Source organism: Coenobita brevimanus, chromosome 30, assembly GCF_032717465.1.
Source record: "Coenobita brevimanus isolate Jiangsu-jjx chromosome 30, ASM3271746v2, whole genome shotgun sequence".
NCBI classification, from domain to species: domain Eukaryota; kingdom Metazoa; phylum Arthropoda; class Malacostraca; order Decapoda; family Coenobitidae; genus Coenobita; species Coenobita brevimanus.
The window spans coordinates 44,141,273-44,155,794 of NC_136983.1; positions in this window are offsets into that span (position 1 = coordinate 44,141,273).

The following is a 14,522-nucleotide window of genomic DNA, read 5'->3' on the forward strand; positions in this document are numbered from 1 at the left end:
GAAGTGTAATGCATTATGGTAGTGACTCTTGGGGAATAAAGAAGAGGACCTGCATGGGTTTGAATATATTAAAATGAGGAAGGCTAGATGGATGTAGTAGTACATCCCTAAATAATAGAGCTGCAAATGGCATATTTGCAAATGAAGAGTTGAGAGATCAGCTGGGAACTGGTGATGTGATGCAAAAGAGGAGTTGGTGGTGGAATGTACCTGTGGAGAGTTTATGAAAATTGGATGAAGAGAATTAGGAGTGTGAATATGATGGGTAAAATATGAAGACATAAACCATTGCAGATTTGAGGTAAAGTCCTACAAAATAGCTGGGTTCATGTTGTTGTGGGCCCAGGCTCATCAATATGTAAACCCAATAGACCATAGGCTGAAATTGCCATTCCCCTGCAGTCCATTCTCCTGTTCTAGAGGGACAAGGAAAGAATTGAGGGATGGTTGAGCTGCTCAGTTATAGCAGGAGTACTAATTGAAGGTATCCATCTTTAGCACCACATCAGGGGTAAGGGACTGAAATAGATCCTGCCAAAGACTGTGTAGTGTGAAGAGACACCATCAGATTCATAATTCCGATATATACAAGCTTTGCAAAGCTAAACAAAATGAAAACTTCCATTGTATTTCCCTGTGCTGATAGTTACTAAAGAAGTTAGAACTGTAAATTGTTGGTTAGAGAATACAGGAAGGTAGGTCAATATTGCTATAATTCTGGTTTAAAGTTTTAAATTATGGAATGTAGTTTTTAATTTAATATATAGAGGTTTTTAATGGTTTTTTCTAAGTAATGCTTACAGGTGTTTACATTTTAATGTACATTTATTGTATGAAACTTCTGATACAAATGAAGACTTTCTTAATTGATTTTAACAAGACTCATTCCTTTTTTCACCTCCAGTAAGTGTTATATATGACATTTGCAAACAGTCTTTTGATCTAAGAGCTTAGCTGTGTGTTTTAGGACAATGGATATCGATGTTTGGGATATGCAACTGTATATGCAGTCAAGTAAACATACAAGGCTATTTTCATGTGCAGAGTAGGTATTATTATTTGGCAGTTTTGTTCCTTGTGTGCACAGCAACACATTTCTTGAGAATTATTATAGTGTATGCAAGAGCTGTGACTTTGGTAAGAGCTCTGTTTGCAGGGGCTTTTCCGGCAGTCTTGTAAACCAAGGCACCATTTAATTTGAAAGTCATTTACAGTGCAGGTTAGTCTGAATCCTGAAGATGTGATGCAAGGTCTTTTAAATGTGGAGTACCACCAAGAGGAGTTGGCAGGTCATCTACCCTTAAATATACTGGACTACACTAATTAGTCTTGGGTCCCTAAACCTCAAATGGGATAAATATGGAATCAACTGCTACCTGTTACCAGTACTTCAGACAGCAAGAGCCTCACAAGTACGACTTTTTACTGTGAGTTTCCCTGTCTGTGACCCTGAATCAACCTTGCGTCAGTGTGATACAGAAATGCAAAACTTGCCAAGGCCTGTGTCTAGGTTGTGATACAGTCAGTATATATTCACCAAAGAGCATTAACCCCTTCAACTATATGATGTTTGTAGTTTATTCTTCCTACCTCCTGATAGTCTAATTCAGCTTAGGAGATACTTTTTGCACTGGAGGGGAGAGATATAGCCTCCATTAGCCCAGTCACAGAAATATGTCTCCCCAAGTTAAGTAAAAGTGAATGGAAATAACAAGAATAAACCATAATATTTTGTCTTATTGAAGGAGCTCATTGTTTGAAAGTCTTGCAAATGCCAGAAATTAAATGTAAGGCCAAATCTGTAGAGACAGTGCAGGCGTGTATTCAGCGAGATAGTTTTGTACAACTGATCTTTATGTATTGCCCCATCATCAGTATAAGAGGAAAATTTTATCTGCAGATGAACAATGGGCCGAACGGAAAGAAAAAATATATATAATCAAATCTTATTCCTAGTATTCCTGGGGCATTGTGCAGTGTGAGACAAAAGTTCACTTAATATTTCACACTTTTACTTCTCACTTCCTCCACCTCTTTTGCCAGGTATTCCTATGCCAAGGGAAGCTTGGTATACGTGTCTGCCCATAGATGATGCTCTTTGATATGATGCATCAGGGAAGAAAGTGACGGACATGCCCTAAGTGTATAGCAGATGTAGCGCAGTCTTAGGCAAACTTTTGTTCTAGCCTGTACACCAGTGACTGCTTGAAGTGCCTCAGTCTTCCAGCAATAATATTAAGAAAAGATTGGGTGAATAAAATTTTTTGGAGGTAGACTGACATGTATACTGTATAGACAGTCTTCAATATAAATCAGTGATGTTTTCCAAAAATCATGAATTACCCATATGCTAGGTATTGTAAATAGAGGAAATGAAAGAGCAGTGTAAAATTTGCCTTAGGAGTTTGAAAGATTTTTTTTTTTTTAATTTACTGTAGCATTAATACCAAAATGGAATGTTATGGACTGACTGTACGAAGCCAGTCATCTCGCTTTGTCTCATATTCAGAGGTATGTGTCGTAATAAGAGGAGATTATGGTGGTAGCAAGATTAAATAAGAAAGTTGCCATTATATTGAACTGCTTAATGGTTATTGCTTCTAACTACCGCACTGAAGAGACTGCTACATTGAGTGATTTTGTCTGTGGCAGTAGAAACAAATTGAAGATCATACTGAAGGGATTTAATATTATAGACCACAGACACAATGTTCCTGGACCCTACATTGTGATGAGGATAATGTGGAAAGAGTTATTATCATTACCTTTTTTTTTTTTTTTTTTTTTTTCTTCTGCACAAGATGCAAGAGAGAAATGTATAGCAATTTATAAACTTGTCGTAAAATACTGATTAACATTGAGGACGACAGGTCATGAAAATTGTAAAACGTACCATGGAATTGTTGTTTTGTGTTTTTAGAAATATGTAAACACAGTGTTATAAAATAAGAATTGATTAAGGAAGATAGGTCATGAAAAATGCAAAAATTCCGTGAAATTATTTTGTTGTTGTTGTTTTATGGTGTTGTTAAATATTGCTGGAAGTTCATGTTTATAGGACAGAATTATTGGTCAGTGAGGGGGAGGCCAAGGATGAGATGGAGGGATGGGGTGGAGAGGTATATGAGAGAGGGGGGTGTGAGTTGGGAGCAGGGCAGTGAAATGGCGGGGGACAGGAGGACGTGGAGGCGATTTGTTCGTGGCCACCTCATACGGGAGTGAGGCGTTTGGCAATAGATAGATAGATTTGAATGCTTTAATATTAGTACGATTCTGTAATGGATTAACCTGATTGATTAACGATGGTCAGTACTTCTTTAATTATAGTTGTTATTTATAGATATTTATATGTATACAGTATGAAGTTTATATTTTCTGTATGTAGAGTATAATGCTTGATTGTAATTAGTGAAATATTCCCAAACTGAAGGAGACACACACACACACACACACACACACACACACACACACACACACACACACACACACACACACACACACACACACACACACACACACACACACACACACACTACTGAACAGGATGTCATGCATGCCTCCAGTATTTGAAAACTTATTAATGAATGAATGCCGTAGTTGGAGTGGCTTTCTTTCATGCTCTCATTTCCCACAAGATAACTGAAGGATTTTTATTTCCAATGCCATCAGGGGAAGTACTCTGGTCATCTACCCTTACATTTACCAGCCTACAGCACCACAGTCTCAAGCCCCTGCACGTCAAAAGTGGGGAGATGGATCTGACTGTTACTTATTGTTTTTATTTTCTTCCACAGAGACAGTACAATATAATGAACCATATTTTGTATGCATATGGTATAGATAGTCTACATTTAAAGTCTAGCATTATTAAGCTGTCTATGAATTATAGCCTTTTTTTTTTTTTTTTTTTTTTTTTTTTTTTTTCCCACATAGATCTCATCTTGATTCATTTTAAAGTTGTTTAATTTTTATTTTTGTTTTATCATTTATGTAATTATTATTATTATTATTTTGTTTCAGTCATCAATTAAAAGTATGTTTCGCTTTAAGTTTGAGTCATAGAGGCGACCAGAGGTTTTTATATCGTGTCCACTGGTGCCGGGGGTAAAGGTCAGTCTCCTGCTTTTAAATTTCTAGGCTGCAATAGTGTACCCCAGACCCCTAAGCACTGAAGAGGGATTTTCGGGTATGGCAGCTACATCTGAGGCTCGTATTCTTGGCAGTCAAGAAAGCTCCCCAACACCTCTTCCTTAGTGATTTATTTTTGGATATAGCCAGGTAATATTTTGTAAGGTATTTATGCAGAGTATGGTGATATTAGAATGATGTAACACGGAATTGGACGACCAGGTGTAATAAGCAGAATAAATCGCTAAGGAAGAGGTGTTGGGAGGTTAGATACCTGATGAGCGTATGGGTCCAAGATGTTAAGTAAGGATTGTACTGCACTAAAGAAGATCAGTACTGCATTTAATATCTACCTCTTGTCATTCACTTACATAGGAGGCAACTCAGCCTGGTAATGTGTGTGTGTGTGTGTGTGGTCCATATGATTTTTCCCACTTCAGGAGGGAGTTCTTGTAGTGAAGGAGTTAGTGAAGACTGTATCTAATCTCCAGTTTAAATAGTATGTCTTTAAGTGAATGAAATTGGAGATAGCAGGAAGGAAGTAAATGTCACCAGAATGAATGGCATGATGCAGAATGATGAGGCATGGCTGATGAACGGTGTATGTCGTGTTACCTCAGTTTTATGCCTCATGTTTCACCCTTGTTTCAGTATGTGTAGGATGGTGCAAGTTTCATACAGAGAAATACAGTATTCAGCAACCACCCATTCCTGACGTGTTGTTAATGCATGTTTTGTGATGTTAATGTATGGGTTATATTTTAAGAATAGGTTCTGTACACGATTATAATATATTTGGTGTTAAGAATCTACCGGGTATTCCTGAGCAAGCTCATAAAATAATTTCTTTATTTTTTTATATAGTCTGTTCCTGTACAAGATTTTTGTACCATATTATTTTTTTCTTAAATCTGTTCATGTACATGATTACGTACTCTTTTATTTAAAGACTTGCTGCTCTACGTGATTAAAGTACATTTTTTTTTTTTCTGTTCTACCTGATTACATTTTTATTTATGAATCTTCCTGTACATGATTGCAGTATGAATTTTTAGAAGAATCTTCCTCTGGCTGATTACATCATGAATTTTGGGGGTCATTAAATCCTGTGTGTGATTTTGATTTTTTTTTTTTTTTTATGCACTTTGTGGATGTTCATTGGGAATCAACAATGATCTTCAAATACAGTATCAAAATATTCATCATTGCATGAATATGTGGCACTCCAGAAAAGGAATCACACACTGTTAACTTAAGGTGTATTTTTTATTTGTAAGAGTTATTGGTCAGAACCATGTTAAACTATTTCTACTGCTGTGTACTGCCATGATCAGTAGTTTCCTGACATGTCCCTCTTGGCAGTGGTGATGGAAGATAATATATGAAAAATGTAATGTGGTAGCAATATGAAGCACACAGCAGGAGTGTGGAAAAGGAGGATTTAGTCTGACATTGAAAGAGTGTTAGTAAATACAGTATGGATGACAGGGTAGTGCTGGCAGGGGTCGTCAGTGAACTTTTGATTATGACAGTACTTATTGCTTAACAATATCTCTATATTGTCAGCATCACATGGACAAAGATATCTAAACTGGTATTGTACATTGTCTGATATTGATAGCCATGTCCTTACCAGATATGTAAGTAAGGACAGTGACTTACATTTCACTCTATACATGTACCTAATTTATTGTTTTATTAGTGCATTCAGAGTAATCTCCGTCTGAGAAAATTGTACGCCTTCAAAGATTGCATCAGTGGGTTCTGAAACTCACTCCTCACTGTCTCCTTATAATGTAAGTGGATCAGTATGTCCACAGCTGCATTGAAGTAAACACACCTCATGTTTAGGTGCTTTCTGATGCATTAATTATAGACAAAACACAAAGTGACTACCAGGTATGTCATTGTGTGATGTAATTATACTTCAAATCTCAGTAGAGGATCATAAGGTTTGTCTTGATTTCACAGTGCCATAAAGATTTCTACTGTAAGAATTATACTAACAACGTCATAGTGTTTCCTTGTCATATCACTGGAATGAAAATGTTTATAGGGAAGATGTGGTGGTTTCAGCCCACCTTGAATCCTATTTTACATCAAATTCTGCTGTTTCTCCTCCCCTCCTTCCTTTGTCTCCTCTGTTCCTACCTGCACTCCTCTCTCTCCTGCTCGCTGCACTGTATATATACACACATGTTCCATCTTAAGTCATGCCTGAAAATGGTTGAAATCACACCAAAACCTGCTTTGTCTTCTCAGTAAGCAATGTTTCCATATGTAAGTGCAGATGCTCATTTTTATAAGTGAAGGGTTCTAATTGTATAAGTGAGGGGTAGTAAATTATCATAACTTTTTACATATATTTGTCACTGTAAACTGGAGGAAACTGGTAGATCAATTTCATAGGTTGCAGTGACTTTTTTTTTTTTTTAATGTATACAGGTATATACTGAGGATGTCTCTCTGTCTATCTATATACCTAGGCTGCTTCATTCAGAGAAAGGGGTGTAGCCTAGACAGGACAACATGCTCCCAATTTACTCCTCCACACACACACACATTTATTCGTATCTTAGCCCCAAGGGGATGTGATACCGAACAAGAAAAATGAGTGTCAAAAAAAAGACAGTACTTATAGCAATGACTGCCTGTATAATTCTTGCTTTAGAAGTTTTGTTGGCAAGAATAGCAACCATGTTTAAGCACAGAAAGAAGCATTGTATCCTCTTGAATGTTCAGTACAAGTCATGGGGCGTATTCTGGTGCGCTTAGGAGCTTCCATAACATAATTTCTGAAGTAATTTATTCTGCCTGTTACACCTTAATATTTTCTTGAATGTCAGTGATGCAAATTAGATCAATATTAAAATGATGTAAATGTGCATACATGAGGATATTAAAGTGTAATAAGGGAACTGAATTGTAAAGAAGTGCAGTAAAGACTCCAGTGCCACTAAGAGTACAGGCCCATGACGGAAGTAGACTACCTAATGGTATACTGTATACCAGTAGTGTTGACAGCACACGTAAATGAGTAACATGTTCATTTAATGTTGAACAATTACATATATAGTACAAGGTTATTGCATTAATGGTATCAAACTCAGAAATAGATGGCTGGTGGTCTGTTAATTTAAGGTGCTTCAGTCATCTGTGGTCCATTAGGGCATAAATCCAAGGAATGGTTGGGTTTTTGGCTCACATAATGCCACCCAGAAGGAAGGGACTGGTCATCATTGCCGAAAATATCTTGATAATGGTAAATAACTAGCCCTGGTCTCATACACTGCTGATGAGGCTTTGTAGATGTGAATTATGGTGGGATAAATTATTGTCGTGTGATTTAGATTGACTCTGTCGGATACGTTTATGTGAAGCTACAGATTGTGGTGAAAGTTTTTTGGCGTATCAGATAGAGCCAGGATTCCGGGGGCATGAAAGATGAGTGAATGGAAGTGTCGCCCATTGGACTGGGCAAACTTGGGCTGTCTGGATGTTGCTATTCCTCACCCTGCGCTAGGGTGGGAAAAGAGGTCCGGATGATGATGTGATTTAGATTATGAAAATACACAATGAGTCATATGCTGTCTCCATATGTTAACATCATATACTGTACTGTATAAGTGTTACACCAGCAGTAGTGACAATGCATGACTTGGAATAATGTGTATGGTACCCACCTAATGTTTCTTTGGGCACATTTTAATACAGGTTGTACAGTACACTTAACCCCATCTATCTTATGGTGTGTTTTTTATTTGATTCTTGGTGTGTCTTGATTTTATTCTTGCTAACAACAGTTTATTTAATTTAGCTTTGTAGAGGCTGAAGTGGAGGGATTGGGTATAGCTTTCCCTAACCCCATCACCACCCGGGGGCTCACTTAAGCTGAATATAATCATTTGGAAACAACAAGAGTGAAATGAGAATAGCGTCCTCAGTCTGTAAAGCTTACGTACAATCCTATACCCTGGTGAGTTACTTTGGCATCTTGCATTTATTGATGTAGCCACAGAGCCTCACACATGCAGGGTAGTTCGTATATTGTACCCCTCTAGTGTATGGAAGGGATGGCTCAGTCTACTGGTGTGGGGAGAACAGATATTTTAGCAGCCTTGTGAAATGAGTAATCACCCATGCAATACACTGGACATAAAAAAGGCAGATGCTATAAAGTATAAAATGGGTTATGGGAAGTTGAAAATTGTACTGGTAACACTGGTAGAAAATGTATAGATATTACTGGTAGAAAGTTATAGAGGTAACACTGATAACACTGAGCAGGCTTTTCCTATAACACATGAATTTTCCAAGTGATAAGGGATGCAAAATATATGGACTGCCCTGTATAATCTTATCTTCTTATCAAAAGAGTATGTACAATTTCAGGATTCTTCTTTTGTATTTTGGGGTAACTGTGAAATCCATGTAAACCACACCACATATATTAATGGTTTATTGTTGCCACCACCAGAGAGCTTTATGCATTGTAGAGGGGAGCTTTTGCACTGAAGGAGTCTATGAAGGCAATGTCTGACTCCTCCTGTTTGCAAAGCCTCTCCTGAGCTGAATAAAATCATCTGTAGTTAGCAAGGATATGATTAATACGTCATCAGATTGAAGGGCTTAAGGTTAATGATACTGCAGTGCTTTATTTTTTTAGGAATTATTAGTAACTTTTAAGTCCCGCAAAATCTTCTGTATGTGTAGCTCAGTTTTGAATGCAAGAAGACAATCAGAATACTGCTGTTTATGAGATAGTGATACTTAAATACAGTACAGTATACCCTTGAAAGGTAGGTTCCCCACCCCCCCAAAAAAAAAAAAAAAGTGAGTGCTGAAACTACATTTACTTGTCGTGGACCTAAATGTACTCTGCAATTTACTGACAGTCATTTGGAAAGCGTCTGTAATCAGTATGTTACAGGGTACACAACATATGAAATAACAGCGCAAAAGATAAATACACTGTAACAGAGTAAAAAATTAATACATTAGTACAGTACTAAAAATCAGTGTACAGTAAATTTAAAATGGATAATAGTTGTTTATTTGCCATTCCAAACATGTGTACATATGTGCTGCACAATACAAGCAGCAACAATTACCCTCATGGCACAAATTGTCACTCATTTGAATTTAAGTTACAGATGAAAACCAGTAACTGTAAATGCACAAAGTCAAAACAAAGTTATAAATCCATTAATTTTAAGGGTACACTGTAGTTGTACATGCCATTGTGTGTGCATACAGTTTTATAATTCATTTCAGTGCTGCTTGTGAATTCATAATATGGATATACAAAATACGTGCAGCCAGTGATAATATTTTGTGTGTAAGTGGCATTAGATGGCCAAATTAGAAAAAAAAAAAGGATTGAAAGTATGAACAGTCGCTTATGATTGTTGAATATATACTGTAGTGGTATTTATGTATACAAGGAGATGTCTCTTTTATCCTATGCCAGTTCTTATTATTTGTCCAGTGACCAAAGACTTGAATATTTAAATTTTTCATGGGCAAATTACCAGTACCTTCACCATGTACTGTAACCCTTTTGTTGTGATGACAGTTTGATTTTATTCCTGCTACTGCATGATTTTACTTAACTTGAAAGCTTAGTAGTAAAAGATGTTAATGAAGGCTTTACTATTCCTTCCAGTCAATAAAATCGCCTTGAATAAAAGTGAAGGTAGCAGAAATAAATTAAGCTCTAACATCATCCATGTGAAGGGGCTACATGTCTTCTGTATAAAATAATGTGAAGTTGTGTAGATTTCATACATGCTGTAGTAAAGTAATATTTGTAATATATGGTGATACAGAGTATATTTAGATATTGAATGCAACCTGTAGATAACAGTTAACTTTTGTGATAGAATCATATCCATAGACGATACTGAAATTAACTGTTTAGACATTTTGTTTATGTGCTTCACCACAGTGGTTTACATTGCAGCAGTTTACTCCTTCATTATGATGATGTACTTTTCATTTAAAAATTCTTGCTACAGAACTTACAGATTACTTTATTTAGCTCAGGTGAGACTTTTCTAAGTAAAGGAGTTAAACATAGTTTCCATGAAACCTTGCCAGTTTGAAATCTCTCCCCTAAATTTAATAAAGTAATGTGGAGGTAACAAGAATAAAGAAATATCCGGACATCATCATAGCTAAGGAGTTAACCTTGAATGTGGTAGTGCGTTGTTAACAGATAAGGTTTTGTACATGACACTGGAAGTCCATTAATGGAATGAGGAATCACCTTCAGATGCAAATGCATTAAAAAAATGAATGTATTATTCAAATTTGTCATAATAAAGATTAGTACAATATACTGCATCTAAGATTGTTCTTAATTCCTAGTATTGTCTGTGGAGCTATACAGTACTAATCAGGTACACCATATTAGGTCTGTCCATTGTTAGGGATTATGCAAAAAGTGTTCCCTTCACAGTAAATCCCTGAGTCTGCCCTGCTGGGTACTGACTCAATCCTCCTAAACCACTATAAGTCCTATCATACCATGGCCTCAAGTCCCCAGAAGTGATAGAGTGGAGATCATAACTGGTCCAGTGCAAAAGAACAAGAGATGCCTTCCTTGAACCTTGGTTATCAGCTCTTTGAATGCCAAAATGAACGGCAGTGACAGAGATTAAGGCAGAAATGGATAGTGTAAGGATCTTCCCTGACCCAAGACAGCACAGTTACTTATCAGAGTAGTATTACAAGAAGATGATAACACAGGTTCTGGTTCATGTTAATTTGCTGTAGATGCAGTATAAGTCATACCACATAATCCACTTACTCCCTCTTATCATGGCTGTAGAGCACTGCACCCTCCTAACCAACCTCACATCACACATCTAATGGCATCAACTCCGTGAAATCCACAGAGAATATGGTTTTCAATAAACATTAGTAAAGCCTTTGATACCATGCCCCCTCATAGCCTAAGTTTGGAGAACAAATTCAGATTGTCACCTACTCATCTGGTAGACAAGTGTATGCCATACCCCAAGGCAAGACATCATACATATAGAACTTCCCAAATGAAGTTCCACAGGGTTCGATTCTTTGCACTACACTTTGCTGCCTGGTGGCCTCCCCTTCCATCATTGTCTTTTCCCCCCAGTGTGTTGTACCACATCCCTCTATATGCTCATCCTTTTTTACTTCAAAGTCCTCGTCTCTTGATTTGCTTCATTCTCTCGTGCGCACTTGTCTGCACACTCATCTACTGTTCACATGGATGGGTCAAAGATGTCTCATGGTAAGGGTTGCGTTGTTTTATTTCCCTCTGTTTCATTTCAGTATCATCTGCAATCACCTGCCTGTGTCTTAGATGAAATTATGTTGTTTTCTTTCCTCTACGTCAAATTTTCACAATCTTCCTCTTTGTTTACCATATTATCTGACTCCTTTAGCACACATCAGCTCCTTCAGCCATCTTGCACCCATCCTTTAATACTTAAGATCCAAGAATAGCTGTTCCGTTTATCTCTCAATCATAAATCTGTTCAGTTCTGTTGCATTCCTGGTCATACAGTTATCCCAGGTAATGACTAGGTTGATTTCCTTGCATGGTTGGCCATTTCCCATCCCATTCCTGTCCCCTACCCAATTTCATTTCCCTGTGTTTAAAACCTTGCTATTTCAAACCTGGCAATCTCTATGGTCACAAGACACATGCAATAAAATCATTTGCCTCTGTGGTCAGGGACAACAGGCAAACAATTGTCCCAGCCAAATGCACCCTCAAACTCATCACCAGCAGCAAACATAAGCACAGGCTCATCCCTGATACAACACCTAACAATGTGTCATTACCGTACACCCCAGCAGTAAGAGCCTTGGAGTGACATGTGCCACTGGACTCCCCTTGAAGAACCATATACTATTAGACTTGTGGGCGAGCGGTTGTTATATTTGAGTCGTTTATGACAAAGTCGTTTATGACAATACAACACATGAGGATGCAGTGCACCCCTAGGCTCAATGCACTCAGGGGCTCTTACAGGGACAAACTTTGGCCAGCAAAAAGAAATGCTGTCTCTACTCAGCAAACAATACATTAGAACTGTTATATCCTATGCATCCCCAGCGTGGGTCCCCGCCCTACTAAACATGCACTACAACACCCTATGGATCATACAACACAAAGCTCTATACATCATCACTGGTTGCATTACTACCATTCCCACAGCCACTTGACTCTTTGAAACTTATGTTCTCCCCTTTTAGAGAATAACAAACAGTTCTGTATAGCAGTCGGTGGCAACATGCAACACCCATGTCGTTATATGACATAGACACACAACACAACTAGGCCCATAAATCAATCACCAACAAACATTTCCAGACACTCCTCAACCTAACACCTCTAAGCATTCTAACATTAGCAATGCCCCCTGGGGAGGGGAAAAAAGAATACTTCCCCATTATCCCTGTTTGTTGTAAGAGGCGACTAAAAGGGGCTTTTTGTTTTCAGTCTTTCCTTAACTGTCCTCTTCTTCTCTTCTCTCATACCTCCTTACTTTATATTTCCATGTTTCTTACAGTCTTTATTTTCCCTATACTCCTGTGAGGTTAGATATTTGGCTTCATGGCATGGATTGTTTAAACACCTCCCATTATTGACGATGACCCTTCACTCCTTCCTGGGTCAAGCCATTCAACCAATGAGGTCATTTCATCATCAGGACTCTTCATTGCCAAATCCACTTCATTGCCAAAACCACTTCAACACCAACACCACTTCAGCACCAACACCACTTCAGCACCAACACCACTTCAACACCAACACCACTTCAACACCAACACCACTTCAACACAAAGGCCATTTCTACATTTTTTGTTTTTTTTAAATCAGAGGAAGTTGTGAAGATGAAGGAAGATAGGGATTATTGCAGTCTCCCCAGCGTCTCAGAAACCAGTGAGAGAGAGAGAGAGAGAGAGAGAGAGAGAGAGAGAGAGAGAGAGAGAAGGTGAACGAATGGATAGGAGGAAAGAAGAGAGAGAAGAAAGGATGAAGGGTACGAGGAAGAGGAGAGATGAAACGAGAAATCTTGGTATTTTATGTAAGCCTGAGATATGACATGCGGAAGAGAGGGAAGTAATGAGGAAAAGAGGAGGAGAGGGAATGAGGAAAAGAGGAGGAGGAGGAGAGGGAATGAGGAAAAAAGGAGGAGGAGAGGTAATGAGGAAAGGAGGAGGAGGAGGAGTAGAGGGAATGAGGGAAAAGAGGAGGAGGAGAGGGAGGTAATGTGGAAAAGAGGAGGAAGAGGACAGTACGGTAGCCTATAGTTAGTTTCCAGACCAGCAGCGTACAAAGAGAGGTGGTTAATTGTAGTTTCCAAGCGCTCTTCCTCTTCCCTGATCACCAAAATCAGTGAAAGTGACGAAGATGAAGGCAGGTATTAGTAGCGCCAGTACCCCCAGTATCTCAGGACCCAAACCCAGTGCCGTGTAGACCAAGGAAGACACTGCCACTACCGGGGTCAGGTACAACAGCAACCGCACCCATGGACTGCTGTTTCCCGCCAATTCTAAGCTTTCCAGGTGGTGCCGCAGTCGCTCGTGTAGCCGCTGCACTAAGGGGTTCTGCGTCATTTCCTCCTCGCTGAACATCTGCTCAAACACCTGGGGATAAGGGAGACTGTTAACTCGCTTTGGAAATGACTCCCAAGCCTTCTACTGAACGACCAACCCACTAACTAGGGAGTTCTGCATCATCTCCTCACAAATGGGTTCTGCGTCATTTCTTCCTCATTGAACATCTGCTCAAACACCTGGGGATGTGGGAGGCTGTTAAACCCCTTTGAATTTGAACGCCAAGCCTTATACTGGACAACCACGCCACTAACAGGTATGATTAACACTATCCTTTCCTAGACACACTTACCCAACTACCGGTACTTGCTTTATAAAATTAGTGTATCCCATGGCTTTCTGATATACTCGTTTCACCTTGACCTGGCCCAGATTTTCGTCCTCCTGTGGATTATTTGACGTAGCTCAGAGGCAGAAAAAGATGGTGGTATACCCGTAGCCTACCTCCTTTCCGCGGCACTTCTTCGTGACTAGCATCTCAGCAGTCAAGTTGGAGAGAGAGTTTTAGGCCGTCAGAGTAACAAGAGTATAGTTATTCTTAAGCGGCATTATTAGATTATTACACATCTCTAACCTAAACCTAATTTCAACTTGTATTCTCTAGTCAAGGAAGTTCCCTAACACCTTTTCCTTAGTTACTTATTTTCCAAACTAGCAATTAATATTCTCTCTCTCTCTCTCTCTCTCTCTCTCTCTCTCTCTCTCTCTCTCTCTCTCTCTCTCGTGGTTAGGATATTTAATGTTAATATTTAGGTGGAATTTTGTGAGTAATTAGCAGC